Raw genomic sequence first — 25,631 nt, forward strand, 5'->3', positions numbered from 1 at the left:
AAAGGAAAGGAGGAGAGCAGAGCAGAGCAGAGGAGGAGAGGAGGAGAAAAGGAGAGGCAAGGAGAGAAGAGCAGAGGAGAGCAGGAGTGGAGAAGAGAGGAGAAAAGAGCAGAGTAGAGCAGGAGTGGAGAGGAGAGGAGGGTGGGAGAAGCCATGGGGAGGATCCTGTGGTCTGAGGCCACCTCTTTGTAGTAGCAGCTGAGGGGCTTCACTACAACTCCTAGAATTTACATTTCATTTGGCCGGAGGGTCACATGACAGCTGCAAACAGACACCCTGAGGGGGGCTTTCTGCTTCCACTTGACACTGACAGGCTGTGAGAGAGTCCAACACCACAGAAAGAAAATATTCCCTCTTTCCATGACATCACCCAGCCAGGAATGGTGGGGGGGGGGGGGGGGGGCACAGCTGGTGGCAGCCACAGGACCATCTGCTGCAGACTAATAGTTCATGCTGCTTCACTTAAAGACTCTTACTTCTGTGCGAAGCAGAGGGACTGGATGTGCGGCCACCACCGGAGATCCGGGAGGGACCTGCGTGTCTTCAGTGGAACAGAGCACTCTCATGCACATTATGTAGGTTCATTCACAGTTTTGATGCATCGCTTTGCTTAAGCAATCCTTCAGCTGTCACACTCGTTGCGGGGGGTTGTGTAGGAAACTACATATCTATTCTTCTCATTTAGTTGGTAAACTTGTGTGGGAAAATAAAGATACAAATAAATCTTTAAAAAGAAGCCACCCCCTAACAACACAGGCAGGCACGCACGCACACACACACACACACACACACACACACACACACACACACACACACACACACACACACACACACATACACACACACACAATGTCTGTACTCACCATACATCTTGCCCTCGTCCGACAGGATGATCTTCCTGCGCCCACAGGGGGGGTAGATGGCCAGGGCCTCTTGGAAGCTCTGCTCAATGTCAGGGCTCCACACCCCCTCTGCGTCGTTGTCCAGGGGCTTGTCTGCCGAGTCGCTCATCCTCTCCATGTCCTCGGCAGGGCTCTCGCTGCCGCTCCAGCTGCTGGGATCAATTGTGGCGGTTGGGCTCTCCAAGCCGAGGCCTGGAGCAGACGAGGGAGAGACCTGGAAATCCCAATAAACAAACACAAGCCACCCGTCATTCTCCACGGTGGAGACATCTGCCTTGGGACGCAGCGTGCGGCAACCAGTGCCCAAGTTACAGCGGAATAAGGAGAGGACACAGCCAGACGAGCGAAAAGACCATTCAGCAGGCGTGCTGTCGGCCTGATTTACCAAGGATGTGATGGGTTTAAACAACGCAAAATCAATTTGTACACCAGCTAAGTCACAGCATATAAGAGTTGATTTTAGGCTTATTCACAGAGCTCCGCAGTCGACTCCGGCCCTTTCCCTGGCTGGTCCCGGAAAATAACTGGATAATAAGATACACATTTTGCCATTGGGCTTTTCTCAGTCCATATGCGGATATCATCCATTTTATGGACTAACCTTTAACACTATGATCGCCGGGAACGAGTTTTCACGTCATTCCGAGCCATGCTCATTCTGCCGAAGACGCCGTAACTCGTCTTTGATGTCAATATTTCAAAAATCTGTCATCGAAATCATATTTCCTTTCCGGAGCCCTGAGACACAGTGCAAAGCTCCACTCAACTCTCTAGCGGTTCAAGAGCGCCATCTGGTGGCCGATCGGCAGATCGCCAACCGGATATTAACCTTTGAACCGGTAGTGCTCATCCATATGTGGTCCGGCCACTCGCTATCGTTAGAGAGACTCCGTCTTGATACAGTGAACATCGATCGGTGCAAATAACTCGAAAAAACAACATGATTTGGACGTATATACTATTATACAACCTGGAAATGGATCGGGCATTTCTACATCCCATAATAGAAAAAATTCTGTTCCACGCTCATCTGCCAGCGGCGCGAGGAAGATACGGTAAGATCCAGCGTTATATTCTAACGTGTTCTTTACTAACTGCTCTGATGAACATATGACCCACTCTGGATGAATCATCTAACGCTGCCCACGGAATTATAAACAATCCCCCGCCCATCCGGTCATCATCCGATGATACGTAGAAACTTCTAGAAGTACCTCCAGTTGAAATGTATTATCTGGCACAGATCGCTATCAAACTGTATTTCATCATGCATATAATGCATTTGGAGCTATAAATCAAGTTCTGGAGAAAGCTGCAGGCAGAAAACGATAAAAACATACTTATACTTTAGACCATATTTTAGTATGAATATGTGAATGAAAAAGTTTAATGTTGCTACACCCTGAACAATACATATAGGACATTGAATGGGCCATAATAATGGCAATTTAGCAATAGAATTAAAAAAGTTATAGCCCTGCAAAGAAGGGGAACTTCTCCATAGACAAATAGAGCTGGCGAGGGATGGTAAATTATGAATTTAACCCATGGCGATTAAAGTGTTAACATATCCACAATACAGATAGAGAGGGCAACAGACGCCCTTATTGGTAAGCTACCTCCTTATAGTACTTCATTATTGGAATGGAATTTTGGAACCTATGGAACGTGTTCTAGTGACTAGCTGGTCCTTAAGGTACCTTGAGTTTGCTCGTTACAGGGTAAATCTGCATTTTGCTATGATGCCCCTGGATCATGGTATAAACTCCAACAGTCCTTAGCTTGAGATGTTCCCCTCCATTGCAGAGTTTAAAACCAACCTTTGTCAATCAAGTTGTATGTGTTTTCATTCATTTGGTATCCTTGCTTTTTGTCTCACCTTGTTGTCTTATGTTGTTATGATGTTATGTGTGATTATTTTCTTGCTTATTTCTGTATGTACACTCAACGTGACTGTAAATGAGGGAAACCCTTTCAAGTTTGAAGTTTGAAGGTTTGAAATGAAATACAAAAGCCACAATATACACACCACTGCATTTAACAAAACACTTTTAAACGGGCGGCTAGGTGGTGTAGTGGGCAAGGCGCTCGCCATCAACGCTGGAGTCGCTGGGTTCGAATCCAGCTCTCGGCGTTGCTATCAGCTTGGCTGGTCGTTCATACTAACACAATTGGCAGTGTTAGGGGTGGGAAAGCTGATGGGTGGGTCCTGGGCGTTGTGGACAGCGACCCCTACAGTTCGGTCGGGGCGCCTGCACAGCGAGGGTAGGATCTGGAGGGAGGTAGTGTGACCTTCCACACGTTAAACTCTCCCGGTGAGAATCTGTGCTGCCAGGCTGGCTGCCGGCTGGCTGCACATGCGTCGGAGGAAAGCATGTGACGTCTCCGGCCTCCCGGACCAACAGTAGGGGGGAGTGCGCAACAACCAGGAAGGGGGTTGGGAATTGGCATAACGACTAACAGTGGGATGGGAGAAAAATCGGAAAAAGGAGGGGGGGGAAAGATAATAATAAAAAAAAATTAAAATTAAAAAAACACTTTTAAACATATAATTACGCTTTATTCTACTGCAGTCCAGTAGAGAGAGAGAGAGAGGTGAAATGGGAGACAGAGTTGGGGGAAGACATTCGACAAATAACAACCGGTTCGGGAATTGAACCCGGGTCGGCCGTGCCGCGACTCAGCGCGTTATGTGGTTCGCCACTGGGGCGCCCTGCCCGGAGACATTTGAACGTAACACAGGGCAAGATATAAGGTTTCAAAGGGTGCTCGATACTGCCACCTGGCTGGATGCAGCCGGTATTGCACTTTGGCGATCTCAGGATGATTCCCCATGTTAACCCCGATGTCCGTGTGCCTGACATGAATAGAAATATCGAATAAAAGAAATAACGATGAAAACCCGACTATACTCGGGTCTGGCGCTGAACGGTTGGCGAGATAACCCGACTATCCTCGGGTCTGGCGCTGATTGAGTTAAGAGGAAAAAAGACACGTTTCGAGCAAAAAGGCGCGTGCAAGCCCCCAGAGCAAGCTCAGAATTCCCCGTCAGCAATTGGTCCAAGTATTGCGTCATGGGTTGATCCACCTGTAGCTTCTACTCCGACTCATTTCCTCACTGGACTGTGTCGGCATTCATTTCCTGTACCGTGCAGTGCTGTGGTGAATATACATAGCACGACGAATACTAGGTGAACCAGGCTACTGGTATCCATTAGGAGACTGCCTGCAGTATATCAACAAACTCAATACCTTTTGTCAAATCAATACAGGACGATAACATCGGGACAGAGATACTGTGCCCTCACTGGTACCACTGTTAATGGCCCCACTGACAGTAGTGAAAAAATAGCTTGTGCCTTGAAAGGGTTTTTCATAAAATGTCTTTCAGCTATTGTTATTACACTTGCACACTCAGAGCTCTGCATGGGGCTTATTGTGGTCACTCCTGTCCAAGTGTGTGTGTGTGTGTGTGTGTGTGTGTGTGTGTGTGTGTGTGTGTGTGTGTGTGTGTGTGTGTGTGTGTGTGTGTGTGTGTGTGTGTGTGTGTGTGTGTGTGTGTGTGTGTGTGTGTGTGTGTGTGCGTGCGTGCGTCTGCCTCGGTAGGAACCAGTGGCCTAGGCACTAGTAGGCAGTAATCGATTTTTTGGCCAGCCTACATAAATGTTGGTGGGCCAATTTCCCAGTTCCCCTCAATTGCAGAGTTTAAAACCAACCTTTGTCAATCAAGTTGTATGTGTTTTCATTCATTTGTTATCCTTGCTTTTTGTCTCACCTTGTTGTCTTATTGTTATGATGTTATATGCTGTGTGATTATTTTCTTGCTTATTTCTGTATGTACACTCAACGTGACTGTAAATGAGGGAAACCCTTTCAAGTTTGAAGTTTGACGGTTTGAAATGAAATACAAAAGCCACAATATACACACCACTGCATTTAACAAAAAAAATGTAAACATGTAATTACAGAGTTTGAGCAAGATAACTACGATACCCAGCACCCCCTGGTGCAGTAGCTTCTATATAATCCTAGTTTGGCAAGTCTGCACGGAATTGTGAAGTTACACATGAATCAGATGTCCTGCTACGATTTTTCAGCTTTTGTCTTCTTAGCTATCATGCAACTCGCATGAAACTAACATTTCGTTAGCTATTTTTAGAGATGACTTTGAGCCATCATTTCAAAAGTCCATCCAAACAAACAAATAAACTGGACAAATTTAACACAACAACATTGCGGCATGGCGGCCACATGACCAATCAACCAATCACACACACACACACACACACACACACACACACACACACACACACACACACACATCTGTCAGACGCAGACATAACAGCAGGCGTATGGAAGACTTAGCAATAGCAGCATAAAGTCCAACAAAAACTATATGTTACCCAATTTAACAACAATATACAATACTACAGTCATAAATTGTAAATGATCGTACTTTTGATGGTTACAACAGAGGATGACAGGGCTTTGAACACTTTCGTGAACATGCCGGTGTCTCGTGCAACTACGTTTATCCAGACACCCTCGAGAGCAGAGGTCAGTCTGTGTGTCACCACTGATGCCCAGATGAAAAGAGTCTTTCTGCTTGTCATGGGTAGGATGATGAGGGCATAATAGGAGACGATTTGTGTTGGCAAATATGTATGGGGCATCGAGTGCTTCAGTGAGTGATTGAAAGGTCCATGTTCTGCATCCTCCATGGCGACTGAAAACTGGGTGCCAGTGTGAAAACTGGCGAAGGAGCAGGTGTCTGGGTTGAGAAAGATGACTGAACTTTTTGTGACAAACTTAAGCAAGCTTCCGTTCCTCTGTGCAATCACTGTGTGGGCTGTAGGGCTGGCCTTCGGGAAAAAAATTGGAATTCGAAGCTTCGGGCCGACATTAGATTTTAATTCGAAGCTTCAAAAAAAATTATATATATATATTACGTTTGTCACAAAAAGTTCAGTCATCTTTCTCAACCCAGTTTTCACACTGGCACCCAGTTTTCAGTCGCCATGGAGGATGCAGAACATGGCCCTTTCAATCACTCACTGAAGCACTCGATATATTTATATATTTTTTTTATGTTGTGGGACTTGTACAGCACTTTGTTCAACTTTGTCAGTGCTGTAAAGTTTAAACCTTTTTAAATCGTAGACAAACGAAACACTTTGCTTTCATGAAATATTGTAAGCCGTCATTTGAGGCTTTATAAAAGCAGCACAATGAACACAAATATGTCAGTGCCGAGTCCGACCTCATCTTAAATAACAAACAGCATTGCTTGTTGTAATTAACAAAAAGAGGCAGAGTTGATTTTGCACACAAAAGAATATATAAAAAGAAAATACATATTTAAATTTTTTTTTTTTTTTTTAAATATATTCGAATTTTATTTTCATATTCGAATCCCATGCCCATCGAACGAAGCTTCGAAGTATTTAAGACAGCCCTAGTGGGCTGTAACGTTGGGTTGAATGAGAAAGGAGGGGCTGCTATAGTAGCTATCAGATATTTCTTTTATTTTTTAAATTATTTGTATTGGTCACATATTGGATGATCCAGCTTTGATTCTACATATTAATATAAATCTAGTCTTCTGATTGGGCCAGTGGCGAATATTCATGGAAGCCAAGGGAAGAAATATGACCAGTAAAAAATATTCAAAAATTTTTATATATTTTATTTAGAATTGTTTATAGTTTACAATAATAAGAAAATCATTATTATTTGTCCTGTTTTATAATAATTTTCTCCCTCCTGGAGAAATGAACCGAACGAGCGAAACTGCGCCCACTCTCTATAACACTGAGGCAGGCCAGGTACACTGCTGGTAGCATTATTTTGATTGACATTGAAGCCAGGCTTGCATGTCATTTTACCATATTATAAGCCAATAAGATTTGAGCTTAATTCAATGGGGTTGGTCTTAACGGCGCACCAGCCTGGTGACCTGGGGATTCCACTAAGATCTGGCTGCCTCCGCCTGCGGCTGGGCCAGAAGTTCAAAACCAATCAAATCACATTAAAAGCTAAACGTGACAACGTCATCGCCTCGTTCGAAGTTTCTATTACTAGCCAGTTGAACAACCAAGTTAATAATAATGGAAGGTGACAGAGATCTTGTCGAGTATCTATTAGTAAATGATTTCACAAAATAAAATTTTTAACAACAATTGCTAATCAAAAGCAAAAGGAAGGCCGACACCACAACTGTGCATTGTTTAGGCAAGAGCCGGGAATAAGGGACAACATACTTTTAATGTCTACAACAAAAAGGACTTAATGGCTAACTGGTTCAAATCAGCTAACAGAGGACAATTATTTAGCTGGAGATGTTTTGACAAAGCGGCTGCGGGACTAAACAATGCCTGGAGGATCACCACTTGATATTCAGATCTACTGTTTTATGACAGAGTTATTGACTGTTTTTCCAACATGAAAGAGAGAATGAAGGATGGGGTGAGTGATTCCTTTTTAAATTTAAAACACACACACACCGGTTGAGCCATCTTCGCTCATGCAAGATGATAATATTGTGTTGTGTTCTCATCAATATGATAAGATTGTGTTGTGTGCCTGAATGTCAACAATATTTATTCTAGCTAGCTATGCTAACGTTAGCAATCTATTAGCTAACGTTATGTTAGGTCGCTTTCACATATAGTTTTGGTGGACTCGGTGCGGTTCTGGTGGTGAAGTTGCAACATTGTTGCATTCTTCATTTGGTTCGCCTGCGTTCACATAGAGAAATCTGTCAGCGCACCGAGACCTTCTGAACAATGTCACGCGGTCGAAAAGGGCGCTTGTCTATTGGACAGTGGAAATGTGTGTGTGGCTGCAAGCCGTGTGTGCGCGCGCGCGTGTGTGTGGACTGTCTGCGAGCTCTCAAGATCAGCGGAGCGAGTTTTGACATGGCATTGATCCATTGTTCTATTGAAGCACATTACCACCATCCTCTCGCTAAACAACTTGTAGACCAATAATAATAATATAATAATAATAATAGTATTGACGTGGCATTGATCCATTATTAATGCCGTGCGTCTCGGTAATAATAATAAGCCGCGTTTTTCTTCCTTCTTCCCAAGATGCACAGTTAGATATATAGATAGATAGATAGATAGATAGATAGATAGATAGATAGATAGATAGATAGATAGATAGATAGATAGATAGATAGATAGATAGATAGATAGATAGATAGATAGATAGATAGATAGATAGATAGATAGAGAGATTAGATGCAGTGTGCTTGTTTTGCAGTGCTGCAAGCAGTGGTAATAATAATCACTTCCTATATTTGGTCCGCTGAAGCCGAACCGAGACCTACGTTTTCAGGCGGACTAGAGTTCGCCTGCTTGGTCCGCGGACCGAGTTCGACGCGCATTCACACAGACCCGAAAAACCGGACTATCGAATTCTGGTCCGAAAGTCCGGACCAAACAGCCCCTGTGTGAAAGCGACCTTAGTCACCGGTGCTAGCTGGCTAACTAGCTAACGTTAGTTAGCTCCTGTCAAAACGAATGGTTTGGTATGACCGACAAGTTATTTATATTTTACATGAGCTATTTATGGGTAGAATATTCTGATTCTAGCTCACTAGATCAGTCACATTAAACTGTTTCCTTTTTATAGCTTGCAGTAGCTAACGTTGGGAATGGGGGACTGTGGTGTGTGCAGTTGGTACGTCCCAGCAGGGACCAGGATGTAACTTACTTACTTACTTACTTACTTACTTACTTACTTACTTACTTACTTACTTACTTACTTACTTACTTACTTACTTACTTACTTACTTACTTACTTACTTACTTACTTACTTACTTACTTACTTACTTACTTACTTACTTACTTTACTTACTTTACCTGCTACCCCTTCTGACGTTGGTGTTGAAGAATCTGACTTTGGTGTTGGAAGTCAGTTCTTTTGAGCTCCAGATGTTCCGTAATTGCACGAATGGTGTACATGCTTTCCTTATTCGTGCTCTAACGTCAGCATCTGTGCCGCCCTGCTTGTCGATAACACTGCCAAGGTAGGTAAAGGTTCAACTTCTTCCAAAGCCTCGCCACCCAGCATGATTGCGTTGGTGTTGTTTGCTACATTGGTCTTGTGGATGTTGAGTCCCACTTGCGCGGAAGTGGATGCCAGTTGGTCTTCTCCTGCATCTGTTGTTGGGTGTGCGACAGTACAGTGCCAAATCGTCAGCATAGTCCAAGTCGTCCAGTTGCATCCAAGGTGTCCACTGAATCCTGTACCTTCTCTGTGCTGTGGAGGTCTTCATTATCCAGTCAATGGCCAGCAGGAAGAGGAAGGGCGAGAGCAGACAACCTTGTCTGACCCCAGTCCTCATTGGAATGCCTCTGTGAGCTGCCCTCCATGGACCACCTTGCATGTCAGTCTCTCATAGGAGTTCCTGATGATGGAAACAATCTTGGTCAGCACCCCGTAATGTCAGAGAAGCTTCCAAAGGGTCTCTCTGTCTAGGCTGTCAAAGGCTTTCTCATAGTCCACAAAGTTTATGTACAGGGGCGAGTTCCACTCTATCGACTGCTCCACGATGATGCGCAGCACTGCAATCTGGTCTGTGCAGGATCGGTCCTTGCGGAAACCAGCTTGCTCATCATGGAGTTGTGCATCGATGAGGTCCTTCATCCTGTTCAAGATGACTCTGTTAAAAACCTTCCCTAGCAGTGTGATCCCTCTGTAATCTGCGCAATTGCTAAAGTTGCCTTTCTTTGGGATCTTGATGAGGTAGCCCTCTTTCCAATCTCCTGGCACTTCTTCCTCCCATATCTTCATAAAGAGTGGGTGGAGCATCTTCACGTGGTTTCTATATCTGACTTCAGTGCCTCCGCAGGGATGTTGTCTGGTCCTGCAGCCTTTCCGTTCCTCAGCTGCTTGATAGCCTTCCTAATTTCTTCCCTGGTTGGTGCGTTGCAGGCTATGGGTAGGTCTGTGTCAGCCTGTGTGATGTCTGGTGGGTTCTGTGGTGCTGGCCAGTTTAGAAGTTCTTCAAAATACTACATCCATCTGTTCTTCTGTTGCTCCTCTCCCGTTGTTATCGGTCTTCCCTCTTTGTCCTTCACAGGTCGTTCTGATTTGCTGTACTTTCCTGCCAGCTTCTTGGTGATGTTGTACAGTTCTCTCATATTCCCTTCTCTTGCTGCTTGCTCTGCCTCTGTTGCCAGGTCGTCCATATACCTTCGCTTGTCTGCTCGGATGCTCTTCTTTACTAGGTTGTTTCCTTCTGCATACCTTTCTTGTGCCTTGGCCTTCTCTGCTCTTGTCCGGCTGTTGTTCACTGCCGCCTTCTTCTCCCTCCTCTCTTGGATCTTTCGCAGACTGTCCCCTGAGATCCACTCCTTGTGCTGGTTCTTCTTGGGGCCAAGCACTTCCTGGCAGGTAGACGTTACTGCCTCTTTTATCTCCTTCCACCTGTTCTCCAGGGTGCACTCATCCTCTTCCAACAGCTCCTGTAAAATGTGGAAAGAGTTCAGAGTGTTACTCTGAATTATTCCAGCGTACTGGTGTCTCTCAAGAAAGCTGTGTTGTACCTGTGTCGTGTTGTATGTGCCGACATCCAGTTCTTTCTCAACTTCAGCTTCAGGCTGGCTACGACGAGGTGGTGGTCTGAAGCCACATCGGCTCCTCTCTTTACTCTTATATCCTGCATGGACCTCCTGAATTTCTTGCTGATACAGACATGGTCAATCTGGTTCTCGGTTATGTGGTCTGGCGATACCCAAGTGACCTTGTGGATGTTCTTATGGGGAAAAACACTGCCGCCAATGACCAAGTTGTTCATAGCACACAGGTCCGCCAGCCTCTCCCCATTTTCATTCATGGCCCCCAATCCGTGTCTTCCCATTATATCTTTGTACCCCATGTTGTCACTTCCGATCTTGGCATTAAGGTCTCCCATCAGGATTGTGATGTCTCTCTCTGGGTGCTTTTCTATAATGGACTGCAGTCTGTTGTAGAACTGGTCTTTGTCTGCTTCCTCGCCGTCATTGGTAGGAGCGTAGCACTGTATGATGTTCATATTGATACTCTTCTTCTTGGTCTCGATTATTCCGAGCAGCGTGATATTGTAGTTCCTCATCGCTGCTACTTGAGGTAGGTTTCTAGAGTAGAGGCCGTATGAAAAGTAGCACCTGACCCTCCAGGTTGGGGGTTGGGCGAGGGGCTAACATCCCCACCCCGTAAAACACTATATTGTTACAGAAACGCCAACAAGAGATATACAAGACATCAACACCTTGGCCCAGGGAAGAGAAGGGTCTTCGATAAGAAGGTCTATGACACCATGTGGTGAAAGCCAGAAGTCTCTGGAAGCCACGCGGCCGACCACCCTTCTTTTGACCAGGGCTGCCCACATCGGTACGTGGAACGTGAGAACCATGTATGAGATGAGTAAGACATTTCAAGGATGTAACTTAAGCTATCAGTTATGATGCTCATTAGGTTTGCACAGTTGGCGCACAGGTGACACACGCTCTAGTCTCCTGGCTTGTTATTTCACGTACCGTCAGCGCCTACCGTCTGAAAGTAATATTAGTGGTTTTGACACCACAATGTTTAAATTAACGCATTATCAAAACATAGGTTGTGAAAAAAAATTCTGACTTGGCTGGCATCCTCTGTCATTTTACTCACACGCCACTACTGGATTGGGCCAGTGCCGGCTAGGCCCAATACTGTCTAAGGGAGAACTCCTACTGTTCTGAGAAGCCAAGGGTGTGATTTCTTGAATATTTTCTCAAATCAGTCAATGACAAGTATTTTATTTTTATTAATTTCCACCATTAATTTCCGCCTCTTTGATTAATTTCCGCCCCTGATCTCACCTGGTCGGGGACTGACCTTTAGATTAATCTGTCTAGTTTAGTTAGGAAGTTTATTTTCCCCCATGTCTGCTTTTTTGCAGCACCACAAACATGGGAACTCTCTAACTCCTCCCCCCCCCCTTCCCCCCCTCCCTCCCACCCTTCCCCCCCCCCTTCCCTCCCCCATCTCTCTGAGTGCTTGTCTCCTAGCGCTGACTAAGGTGATGGATGCCTCGGGGTCTTGGCCAAGATTGCAGTGACTGCTCTACATGCACCACCGAGGCCTTGGATCAGTTACTTACCGTCGTCTGTCCGTGGTCCTGTCAACTGATGTGTCAACGCGGTTTCATTGCTGGGTTAAGTACTTCTATTCTATTCACATAATATGCTTACTTCATATATCTACTCCATTCACATATATGCTTACCACTTGTATCTATTGCTATGTCCGCCCACTACAATCACATGAGTTGTCTAACGTCTGTCCCATCTCCCTGTCCCCCTGTGAGTTGCTGTCCTGGAGTGCTGACCAGAGTGTCGGACGTCCCGTGATGAAGGCCGGGAGGATGCGACCCTCTCTGCGTGCCCTCCTGTCTCCGGAGGTCTTGTAGTGGTGACCGGAGTGCCGCACGTCCCGCGATGATGTTGGGGAGTTCGCGACCCTCTCTGCGCCGCCCCCTATCTCCCTGTCTCCGGCTGTCCCTGAGCAATGACCGGAGTGTTGAATGTCCCGTGATTAAGACGGGGAGGACGCGACCCTCTTTGCGCCGCCCCTGTGCCTCAAATAGATTCGCTATCAGCTCTATCTTCAATCTTTCAAAATGTTCAGTTGCTATCAGCTCTATCTTTAATCTTTCAAAATGTTCAGTTGCTATTGCATGCACTCATCTGTGTTTCACTACACACTTGAGTGCATGCTTACCAACTGTTAGTCTGCAACACTACTATCACCGACATCTAAGAAGGGAGATCCCCCCTTGAATGGCCCTTCTAAGGTTTCTCTCCTCCACACTGCCTGTGGAGCATTTTTCCCTATTGTTAGGTTTTAGTGAGTTTTTCCTTACCTTCGTGTAGGGTATGTCTGGGAGTGCTTGCATTCTTTCATTTATTTGCATTTATTTAAAATTTGTTGGACCTTATGGTGTTCTTGTTCTGTTCTTGACTTATTGTTATGTTTTCTTCTTGACTTGTTTAAAGAAGACTTGTACTGCCCATGGGGACATTAACATGTGTTGTCGGGCCTTATAAATAAATTTGATTTGATTTGATGACTTTGTACGGCTGGATGTATTTGGACAGAGAATGCTGAGAAATGGCATGAATTTACCAAAATCGCAAGCTTCCCCAAATACCTCTGTGTTCGGTTGAATTTACATTCATCATTGTGATCGCAAGATCGAGATTTCCTGAGAATTGGATGTGGATTATCAGGTGCGCCGTTATGGTTTAGAGACGGAGACATCTCAGTGGTTAACCAAGTGAGTGGTGAGTGTGCACTGCGGTTAATCAGCGAGTTGAAGGACATGTTGAAGGTAAATTCTAATGAAGCTCAGTTTTATTTTATTTTTATTTACTTTAATTTTTAATTTTCACAGAAGCCCGTTAGCAATACTCCTCTGCACACTGTCAGCTTCCTCTCTAAGCAAGATCCCAGTTGAAAAGTGGGACTAGCAGCATATGTTCTTCTAGAATGTGGGTTCATGAGGGGGGGGGGGGTCTGAGCACGCTGTTTTGAGGGGGGAAAAAGAGGACGAAAAAAACCTCACTCCCAGAGAGTAGAGGGAGCGTTTACTGAATTCCGTTTTTGTGTGTCGACTGCTGACACTGCAGAACTAACTCACAAACTGATGAGGGAGGGGGGGGAAATCCCATTTCAACCACTAAATAGCTGGGACTCTCTTTTCTACATGTGCTCCCCTCATCCAAAGGGAATAATGAACGACACTGGTAATCGCTTCCAGCTTACAAGTCCATAACACGATGACACAGATTTTTTTTAAACGTCAGTCGTTTTTGAACGTCAGTGGTGTTTCTAAAATGTATCTGTAATTATTGTTCTCTGTGATGATAAATATTATGGCTTTTCTACATCCCATTCAGTCAAAGAGAGACTGGATATTATCTGCTGGGTCATTGTGATTACCCTTCACAACAAAACAAAAAATACACGTTTGGTCTTAAATCATTCCTCACCCAATTATTTCCATTATTTCCAATTCAGAAGACAGCACGTCATCAGCACGTCATGTCCTACATTTCAAGTCCAGTGATATTTGGATAGATCTTGACTTGATAGTTGTGTCCATCAAACCAGGCAGAGTGTTGCACACTAATGTTTCCCCCGTTCTCTTTCGCAGGTGCTATTCTCAGAAGCATCACACCAGGAAATGAATACCGTTAGGGTGATGCATGCAATAAATAATTGAACCCTCAACCACACCCCCTGCTCTAAACTAAACAACACAACTGATCACTACCCCAACAGTAGCATATAGTTACTGGCAGGGCCGCCTCAGGGGGTGTGCGAGAAGTGCAGTCGCACAGGGCCTCGCGGGAAGGGGGGCCTCGCACAAAAAATAATAATTTTTTTTTCGATGCGCCCCTTCCCGCGAGGCCCTTTTTCATCACAGACCTAAAATCTAGTTTTGATTATATGCTTATATATTTCACATTAGACACGTTTGTAGAATGTGTCTGACTTGTTCCTGGCTCTGAGGCTCTGCAGGCAGCTCTGAGGCTCTGCAGGCAGCAGAATTGGTTTCAATGAGGGGAGGGGTTACAGGTAAGGTAGCGTCTGTTGAGTTCATTGTGTGTGTCTGTGTGCGTGCCAGGGGGGGGCGTGAACCGACTCATTGCCAGACGTGAGCGATTCGACTCACGGCAATGAATCGGCTCTTATGAACGAGTCGCTCATGACCGACCCATCACTAGCGTCTGACTATTTCGTGCGTGCAGCATTGGAGGTTATGCCAGCCAAGATGAAGAGGACATCGTTCGGCAGATGGACTGAAGATGAAAGTTGTTGCATGTTAGACAGTTCAGTCAGGCTAGCCATCCCGGCTAAAGACAGGGACAGCTAGTTAGCTTTAGCTACGTTATAATATTGAGTGCTAACGTGTGTTTCAGTCGGGATATAGCCATGATGATGTCAGCTAGTAGCTAGCTTAGCTAAAGGCTAACTAGCGTTAGCTAACCTAGAGACAGCGCATGCAGCATTGTTATGCCAAGATGAAGAGGATGGTCGTTCGGCAGATGAACTTCGTCAACTCCACGCGGTTGTCTCCATCCTCTTGGACGTTTGGTGAGTTTTTAATGCACTCTATTCTATTCCCGCCGTGGATATCTCTCTCTCTCTCTCTCTCTCTCTCTCTCTCTTGGGAGCCAAACGGGCCGACTAGCTGTTGTAGTACTAGTAGCTAACGGTGTGTGGCCTGGTGTCCGCACCTGGTGCGAGGGAGGTGAGCTTGGTGTTTCATTATGAGAATATCTCCATGCTCAAGTCGGCTATAGTCCGCGAGGGACTTGTTGCCGGCACCGCTATGGTAAACACCACTCTGTAGTGGGACGTGTATTGCCTTCTTTTTCCCTTCTCTCTTCGTATGAGAAGAGGAAAACACAGCGGCTGTCTGAAGTGTTGGCCTGTATTGCTTTTCTCACGTTGTACAGTTTTTCAGTGGTAGCCGCATAGCTTGCTTCTGCGTTAGCTAATGGTTAGCGATAGTCGGGTTGAGCTAACTGTTAGCCAGTTAGCTGTTTAGCTACGACGTTAGCTGCCGGCTGCGCTCGGCTGGGAACGTTAGTTTGATGCTATCAGTTAGCCTAGAGTTAGCTGTTAGCTTGTGCTACGACCATTGACATTAGCCGTGAGAATAGCAGGGGGCCCTGGCACTCGGACTACGACATCATCTTTGACAGAAGATGTAGTCGGGCCTGCACCATGACAAGGCTCCGGCCATAGCTTCTTTTTGTCCCGCCAGCGAGAGGCCTTTCGTCAACGTGGAGACCTGTGTTGCGGCCTTTCGCCCTGCGTTCCTTGGTGCAGGTAAGATGTCCATTGGACATTACCCCACTCTTCCTTCCTTCCCCTCCCGAATGTTTTGTTAATAACGATGTTTTTTTCCAGGCAAAACATATGTTACTTCACAACATTTGGAGATACGACATGTGCTGTGTGTGAATTGTCTTGGTCGTTTGTGTAGCTTGGGTAGCGTTGGCCAAAGCTGTGTGTGGCCTGGTGTCAGTACCTGGCTACTCTATTTGCAGTTAGCCTATTTAGCTGATGTCGGCCATTGGCTCCTTGCTACTTTGTTTTCTCTGGTATAGGCCCTCTTCTCTTTGGATTTAAGTGTTGATCTTTGTCCTTTTGGATCTATGTATATTCATGTTGCCTTTGTGAAGTTATCTTTTCCTTCTGTTTTGTTCTTCCATTAAAAGTTGAATATCCTTTAGGGGCTCATCTTTGCTTATCTCTCTCTCATACATGCTCTCTCTCTAACACACACACACACGACACACAGACATGCTCTCTCTCTCTAACACACAAACACACATGCTCTCTCTCTCTCTCTCTCTCTCTCTTTCTAACACACACAGTCTGCCTATGGCGGCCTTTCTCGATGGCTAGGCTGTGCTCGCTGAGTCTGTACCCAGTCAAGGATCTTCAGTCACAGTGCTCAGGTATTCTGCCACTGTGTACTCTCTGTTTAGGGCCAAATAGCATTTCAATTTCTTTCCAATGTGTCTCTCTCTCTCTCTCTCTCTCTCTCTCTCTCTCTCTCTCTCTCTCTCTCTCTCTCTCTCTCTGTACACTGTATATTGACTGTAGAACGGGAGCTCTCTCTCGCTCTCTCTCTTGCTATATGTTGACTGTATCATGCCCAGCCTCGGGCAGCGCTTTTATTTAAGAATATGTTGACTGTATGAAAAAAAAAAAAAAAAAAAATTATATATATTGACCTTTTGGGGGGGGTGGGGGGGGGGGGGGGGGTGGGGGGCCTCGCGTTTAAATCTTGCCCAGGGCCTCGCATTTCTCCCAGGCGGCCCTGGTTACTGGAACAGAAATCTTTCGGTAAATCATTTACTATTTTATTTGTATCTTACCTCATTTTATATATTATTTTATTGAATCTTACAACTTACAGTACTGTACTAGTACTATTGTTACCATTCTTGTATTGATTGTTGTTTCTTAATTGTGCACTGTTGAGTCTGAGCTTGAAACACAAATATTGAATTACCTGCAAGGCCACTGTATTGTTGTGTATTTGACAAATAAAGAACTTGAACTTGAACTATAGGTTATTATATTGGATGGGGGGAAATGCCTGGAAACCCGTAATTAATTAATTGATTGATCGATCTAGTCACCTAAACCAAAGCCTTCACACAAACAAGGATGCTACTCAGTAGCATCTGCCAGAGGATTAAGCAGACGGAGAGGAGCAGTGATATATCCACGTCATGCCATCTCATCACACTTCTTCAAAAGACAGGGGCTGTGCAATAGATTCAGTGCTCACATCATTGCCCATGGGAAAAAAGAATCTGCATTGTAGTGCAGGACGAAATATTCAGATTTGCATGATAGGGATGAACATGTAATATACTCTACTAGGATATCACAAAGGGACAATGCAATTAAAATGTCCTCATGATCAGACTAGCTGTTCGAGATCATGTTTTTAGTTTTGTGAGAACAGCTCCACCATGAAGGCGAATGATTCAAAACTTCACAGAGCTCCTTGCTATAGCAATCAAGTTGTCAAGTTTGGTGCAAGTCGGACAAAACATTCACAAGTAACACATCACTCTGATGCTAGAGGAAAGGTTATGGGGTCACAAAACCAACAGATGTGTTCCTCTAGGCGCCTTTAACCTCTTAACACATTGTGCGCCAAAAACGTGTATACTCGTTATTGCCCGCCATGCGTTGTGCGCCAACAATGAATAAACTCGTTTTTGGGATCAATATTTCATTTTTTCGCCATGGCATTCATAATTCATCCAGCCTCCCTCTGCTGCTGCAGCTGGACCCTGTCTGATATTGCAACCGCCGCCTGGTGGATGTCGGGCGAGTTACACTCCAAGCCAAACCGGAAGTGGCGCTCGGTGCATCGAGGAAATTCCTCCGGCAGTAATATCTTGTAGCGTGGATCTAGATACACACTTGAGTGCATTGGGATCGCTTTCGAAACGCAATAATCAATATGATTTCTGCGTTTATTGCGTCATACAAACAGGAAATGGATCTAGCAGATCGACGTCAAATAATTGGAATATTTTTCCTCCAGTCTCATCGACGAACGGTAAGAGGAATCTAACGTTATTTTCAGCCCGATTGTTTATTAATTTCACGGCAATCCATCTGATCAACATATCAACCCATAGTAAAAAAAGATGCTACTGACGATCAAGGAATTATAAATGACCCCCCCCCCCCCCTTTCCTTCACGCATGATGAAGCATAATGTATACATTTGAATTTTTTAATATAGCGTGTATAGGAAAGAAACGCCAATCGATAATCTATCATATGCGTCAGGGCCTATAACTCGCGTTTTAGGAATTTAGGAATCTCCTCTTTCCAATGGCAGAGTTAAATCTGGATGTAGTACCACCAGGCGCCCGTTACAGGGCAGCAAAGACCATGAATGAAATCTACTGTAAGTACAGTTACTTTTGTATATGTCCATAGCTCCGCCATTTTTCACCAGATTGCGACGTGTTTCTTTTCCAGACGTTCACAGAAAAGTAAAGAAACAATATTCGTTGTATTTTATGGCAATAAAGTTCAGGTTTGTTCAACCTGTGAGATAAAATCACGAAAAATAACAGCTATATTTTCTTTTCACGTCAGACGACTGCAGCTTTGACAGCGGCTGGTGTGAGCAGCTGGGTAGTGTAGTTTTATAAAATGTTGATGTCCATCGATAGCCCTGGGTCTCCTCTTTCTTAGAACTTCAACGATTTTATGACGTGTCATTTCCTCGCATCTAAATCATCCGGTTTCCGATGCAATGCACAGAGATTTTTATAAGCTCATATTTCGCTAATAACACTTAAAATCGTTGGTAAACAAAATATACACTTTGACTACTGTTTTGATAGGGTTAGGGTCTTTACTCTTCTTTACATTCGAAAAAGAAATGGAACATTAATTAATACGGACTGTAGGGATGCCCCGATCACGTTTTTTGCCACCGATACCGATCACCGATCGTCGTGAGCCATATCGGCCGATACCGATAGTTTTTGATTAAAAAATAAATAAAATGTATTTTATATAATTTTTTTTTTATTTAATAAAATATATATATTATATAATTAGACTTGTACTTGTATTATCTGCAAGACATCGCCACCACGCAACAAGCTCCACTGTCTGTGTGTACTCGAGTAGCCTCTAGCTACGGCCAGGATTCTCCGGAGCTACAGCTGGACCCTATACTCGAGTAGCCTCGAGCTATGGCCAGGATTCTCCTGCGCTGCAGCTGGACCCTATTGGTATAACGTTACTGTGCTCAGCAAGCCCTCAGCTCGAATACGCGTCGAATCAGTGTTATAAGACATATCAGGAGCTATCTGTAGCTACTGCTAGCCGGATATATAACGTTAATACAACGCCTCAGTGAACTATTTAGTTCAATCGGACATTTCGTTTTGAACAGTGAACTAACTTGCGCTAACGTGAGCTAACAGAGGTATCATACACGTCTCTACTAGACTATTGCTGGAGCTTTTGTTGATATCAGGAGCTATCAGTAGCTAGCCGGCTAGATACCGTTTGGTTAGACAATGCCTCATCATGTATTAAACTAAAAGTGAATAGTTGACTGGGTCATTTTGTAACGGTTGCTAACGTTAGCTCAGGGAGACGCCGTCCTCCCGTCCCACTAGACTAGACACGTGTTTACATGCGTGCGGGAGGGGCTGGAGGGAGGAGCAGACGCCGCACCACCTGGTGTCTGAGACAGAACTCAGCGAGTGAGATCGGTTTTGACGATCGGCGAAAATAAAGCATCATCACCGATCGCATATTTATACTGATTATCGGCTGATAACGATCGGTGGCCGATCGATCGGGGCATCCCTAACGGACTGTATTGATCTATATATGACATGAAATAAATATCGTACCGTACCGGTACCGGGCCGATCAGGCTTAAGGGGTTAATGTTCACAGCAGAAAGTTTAGCCTGATTTTGGTACTGGAGAGAAAGTCATGGGTTCCCTAAAATTTATTCAGATTCAGATTCCTTTAATAAGCCATACTGTATGTGTTAAATAGGTAATTGTTGTGGCATTACAGTCTATGCATTTTTCCATACTTTTTTTCCCACATAACAACAGCAACAACAGACACAGGACAAAGACAGTGCAGTGAAGGATTAATCATTTGAATAAATATATATATATATATATATATATAAGTGTAAAGTAAAGTGCAGAGTTCCAGTCAGGCCCAGTGCAGTATTATTGCCAGTGAAATGAATTTGCACAGCAAATATTATGGCACTACGGCCATGTTCGTTCAGAGACAGACTAGCAAACAAACAGATAAAGGGGGGGGGGGGGTGAAAACGAACCTCCTTCATGGAGATAATAATTTTAAAGCTGCAATACGGAGATTCACTGGATTTTCTTTTCCTGCATAGATTACTACTTTCATCAACTTCAATACGAACTGTCTTGGGGCATTTCCTGGCTATTGAGGACAGTGTACATTAATAAAACATTTTACAAATGTAAATGCACCCAATTTTAGCCAAAAGGCTAATTTCCATTGGCAGTCCCCCTGCCAGAAGGTACAATGACAAGAATGCTTTCATCAACAGACCATTTCTAAGTGCAAAAACCAATCCAGGAACCGCTCAGCAATATGCCAGGGACCGGAACCTGGCCCCGGACTAGTGTTGTCAAAAATATCGAAGTATCGATACATATCGATACTGAATATTTAAAACGGTTTCGATACTCATTTCCCGAAGTACCGATACTTTCTGCAGTATCGATACCAGCTGGCTTGCTCGCAGTGTTCTACCGGAAGTTGTTGACACGCTGTTCAGAGCACGCTTGCCCCTCCGCCTCCTCCAGCCCTCCCCCTCACAGAGCCGTCTTCAGTTTGTAAACAAACATTTGAGCTGAAGATGGCAAATGCAGAGCCTCCGCAACTTGTGCTTGTGGATAAAGAAAACAGCAGAAGTGCTGTTTGGAAGTACTTCGGGTTTGAAGTAAACAACGAAGGACAAGCTAAAGATGCCACGATGCCCATTTGCAAGCGGTGTTACAGAGCAGTGCCAACGAAAGGTGCAAACACCTCAAAAAGGCTCAAATATGGCAAAACACCTGAAGGACCGGCACGCGGATCTCCATAAAGAAATGAAAGAGGTTCGTGACAGCTGCTCTATCAACGTCACTGTGACTGAAGCATTAAACCATTAACTCTAGTTTAATACATGATACGTTGTCTACTGATGGCGCATAATATCAACAGCTGATTCGTTGTTAGTAACGTTACAGCTATTAGCTAACGTTAGCTACTGCTAGTCGTTCCTCCGTTAGCTTATGCTAGCTAGCCGGCCACCTTTATAATTCACAATATAATTACTGCATGGAAACGGAGTAACATTACGTTTAAACGTTATGTCGAGGTCATACAATACTACACTCGACATGAGGTTAACGTTACCCCGTTTCCATGAGCATAGCTCCGGAGAAATCTCTCTCTCTCTCATGTCGAGGTCATACAATACTACACTCGACATGAGGTTAACGTTACCCCGTCTCCATGAGCATAGCTCCGGAGAGAAATCTCTCTCTCTCTCTCTCTCTCTCTCTCTCTCTCTCTCTCTCTCTCTCTCTCTCTCTCTCTCATGAAAATTGTTGTAGTCATATATTTTAGTCTTATTAACTCAAATATTTTAACCAAATAAAAAGCAGCAGCACTATTGCATAACTGAGTCATGTTTGCTATGTATTTCTTTCTTTAGAGAGAAACAAAGGGTTTTAAAAGTGTTATATTTCTCTTCTCTTATAGTACCAGAGAGAAGCTGAGGAGAATCAACCAGCAACAAAAGCTAAATTTGTTTAAAAAAAAATAAAAAAATAAATAAAATTATTATTATTATTATTTTTTGGTATCAAAATGGTATCGAAGTATCGATACTTTTCAAGGTATCGTATCGAAGTCGAAATTCCAGTATCGTGACAACACTACCCCGGACCTGGGTTTCACAAACACTGAACAATGCTATGGCTAAGAACAGGCTGTGGGCTTGAGAGAGGTAAGAGTCATATGATTAGGCCAATATGTCTCCGATGTGGTGTTCCATGTGTGGTTGTCCAGGGTCTCAATAGCAGATGGAAGACAGAGATTAGTCACGCAACAATTGATTGTGGCTGCAATTCAGAGTACACAGGGGAAAAGATTCAAGCAAAAGCACACTGCATTCCACAGCGTTGAATGCAAAACAATCCATATACACCCATCTACTGTACCATTTCTGTTTTAAAAATACAATATACCGGGGCGCCGGAGTGGCGCACTGCATACAGCATTACGATGCAACACGGCCGACCTGGGTGCGTGTATACTTTCCGCAACGGAGTTCGGTTTCCGGGTTCCTCTGATTGGCCGCAGCCCCCACGTGACCCGCGCCCCTTATCGCTGCCGCTGCCGCTCCACTCTGCTGTCAAGAAACGCGCTGTTGGTAACTCATCTTAATGTGCTGCTTATGCAGTTATCAGCTGTTCAAGAAACGCAGTCATCTTAATATGCTGCTTATGCACCACATCAAAACATGTAAAATATTTAAACAACCATTAAGCAGTGTTGGGCGCGTTACTCAGGAAGTATAGGAGTTGTGGAAAGCAGGATGAGAGAGCGTAGATTTCAGTGTGTATCATTTAATCATTTATCATTTAACATTTGAAAGGCATACATTGTTGTCATACAGAAGTACAGAATACTTTTATACAAAATGCTTCTTACTGTTACGCTCCAGAGACTGTGCTAGACAAGATAAGTATGAAATAAAATAGTATAGAATGTAAAATAGAAGTAAAAATAGAGGTCACAGTGTTCAGTATAGACATATGTACAATGTTCGATGCAGAATAGAGTTACCATACAATATACAATATACTATGCAATGTACTAATATACAATACTATATAGTGCAAAGCAGAAATGGGATGAGGTACAATTTAGGTACAATTTACAGTAAGGTGTACGAGTTGTAGTGCAAATCCTTTACCAATAAATATAAAGTGTGTTTAGGTGATCTAAAGTGTGGAGAGTGGGTGCTGCAGTGTGTTGTTTGTTTCATTCTGATTTAATTACTGGACTGTCATTATTGTTATTATTATTTCTGTTATTGTCCTGTGATTCATCGTTGATTATTACTGTTACTGTATTGTTTATCTTGTTTCATGTAAAAAAAACATACTCAACCTCTACTGTCTTTAACTATGAATGAACACAACACTAACTTACACAGACCGTGACGCCAACCTCAACTGTCTTTAACTATGAATGAACACAACACTAACGTACACTGACCGTGACGCCAACCTCTACTGTCTTTAACTATGAATGAACACAACACTAACTTACACTGACGCCAACCTCTACTGTCTTTAACTATGAATGAACACAACACTAACTTACACTGACGCCAACCTCTACTGTCTTTAACTATGAATGAACACAACACTAACTTACACTGACGCCAACCTCTACTGTCTTTAACTATGAATGAACACAACACTAACTTACACTGACGCCAACCTCTACTGTCTTTAACTATGAATGACCACAACACTAACTTACACTGATGCCAACCTCTACTGTCTTTAACTAGATGACTGCACAAGAGCACGCAATGTGAAAAGCGACAATATTATTAAACAGCATCAAGCGTCTCAGGAAGCAAGCGTCAAATTGAAAGCCAAAGTCAAGTCCATGGCCGCTCGCTCTGCCGTGCGCGGCAGCGGTGGATAGGGGGGGCGGGTCACGTGGGGGTCGCGGCCAATCAGAGGAACCCGGAAACCGAACTATGTTGCGGAAAGTATACACGCGACCTGGGTTCGATTCCGGACCCGGCGTTCTTTGCCGAATGTCTTTCCCCGATCTATCTCCCTTTCCTCCTCTCTCTCTCTCTCTCTCTATCAGACTGCCCGATAGCAAAAAGCAATAAAAAACCTACCAAAAACATAACTTGTCCGTTAGGACAAGTAACATTTAAAAATACAATATACCATGCTTCTCTTCTTCACACATGAATTGGTCTCACAGACCAGTGATAGCTAACTGGCGGACACAATCTTAATCTTAATCTGGCCCCTGTGTCAATTGACATATCTCAAACCTGCCCTCTTTTCTTGATCCTCCAATCACAACTGTTGCTTCCCTCCAACTAAATTTGCAGTTTTAAGAACAGTTCCTTTCTGTTCTTAAAACACTGCTGTGTCTAGGGCAGCAGTTCTCAAACTATGGGTCGTGACCCAAAGTGGGGTCGCGGGTAGGTGACAGTGGGGTCGCGCATTGGCGAAAAAGAAAAAAACTCAGATCGAGTTTTCCACCCGGCAGCTGTGTATATTTTCCATGTCTTGCCCCTTCATCAATGGAGGCCGACACACGTATTCCAATACTCACTACACCCTGCGCATTTATAATCGCAGGAGGGGGGTCTGGTCTTTTGTGTGTAACCTGGACTTGCAATGGATAGGTTTGTTGTCAGAAGCGTTGCTGGTTGGCCGCGATGAAATGGGCTCTGCCTCTGCGCATAATTATAACCAGCTGCTATACCACACTGAAGTGAGGTGGCTATCTCGAGGCAGAGTATTCGCCTTTGTTAACTCGGAGAAGAAGCGTGGATTTTCCTTGCAGACAAAACAACCCATTGGCAGAGAAATGTGCTGATAATGAGCTGGAAACTCCGTTAGTGGCACTCCAGGATAATCAGCGGAGATTTAGGGGTATTTACTCAGCTTGATGGCCTGTTGTAGGAACAGAATACAGGAGGCGCTCAATGATCTTTCGTGTGACGAGCTACAAGTTCACTGGACAGGCCCTCGCAAAGTTCTGGATATCAGTCCCGGAACGAGTACCCAGTGTTGTGTAATGCTGCGCTGATAAAGCGTGTCCCCTTCGCATCAACATACCTCTGTTGGGCGGATTTTCAGAGTAGAAGCGGATCTCTGCCAAAGCGCACGTGAGCGCATTTTCTTTTCATGTTCTGGCAACATATTTTGGCTAAATATGCCTCATTTTATAAATGCTCCAACGGATCACCACCTTAACGCGGTGGGGCAGTTTGTGTGTCTCAATGACCCCTAGAGCTATGTCGGCAGGAGTCTTGTACTCCTAGCAGGGTCACCCAAGTCGAACAGGTCGAAGGAGAGAGACCAGACGAAGAGTGATCCAACTGGTCCTCCAGGTTGGGGGTTGGGCTAAGGGCCGATAACCCGCTCTCGGAAAAACACTTTATTACAGAAACCAGAAACAGAGCAAATTGACACAATCTTCGAGACGCCATAGCCAGTCCTTCTTGCAACAGGAGAGACACCATGACACCCAAGGGCCAAAGCCGAGAGGACGCCTTTCGGCCGAATAGGCCACTAGTGCATCCGAAGGAAACCATGAAAATTGGGAATTGGAACATACAAACACTGTACAGGAGCGGCAATATTGCCATAGTAGCAAAAGAGATGACAACCAGAGGAATCGACATCATAGGAATCAGCTAAACACACTGGACGGGGCAAGGAAAAGTGGAGCTTGCAACCGGAGAATCCATAATTTACTCAGGAAGAGATGATGACAACCACAGACAAGGGGTGGGCATAGTGATGTCTAAAAAAGCAGCAAGAGCACTGATAGATTGGACACCAGTC

At 44.4% G+C, this 25,631-nt stretch overlaps 1 long non-coding RNA gene across 1 annotated transcript in view; it reads right to left on the minus strand.

Annotated features, from left to right (window-relative positions):
• Positions 1 to 870: 870 nt before the first annotated feature.
• The window catches only part of LOC311246981, a 78,548-nt gene continuing 53,787 nt past the window's right edge, over positions 871 to 25,631 (minus strand). Inside the window, exon 3 of the long non-coding RNA XR_014620823.1 lies at positions 871 to 1,116. This is a non-coding gene — a long non-coding RNA (uncharacterized lncRNA). The remainder of the gene's footprint in view (positions 1,117 to 25,631) is intronic.

Source organism: Notolepis coatsorum, assembly GCF_963971535.1.
Source record: "Notolepis coatsorum genome assembly, chromosome: 20".
NCBI lineage: Eukaryota > Metazoa > Chordata > Actinopteri > Aulopiformes > Paralepididae > Notolepis > Notolepis coatsorum.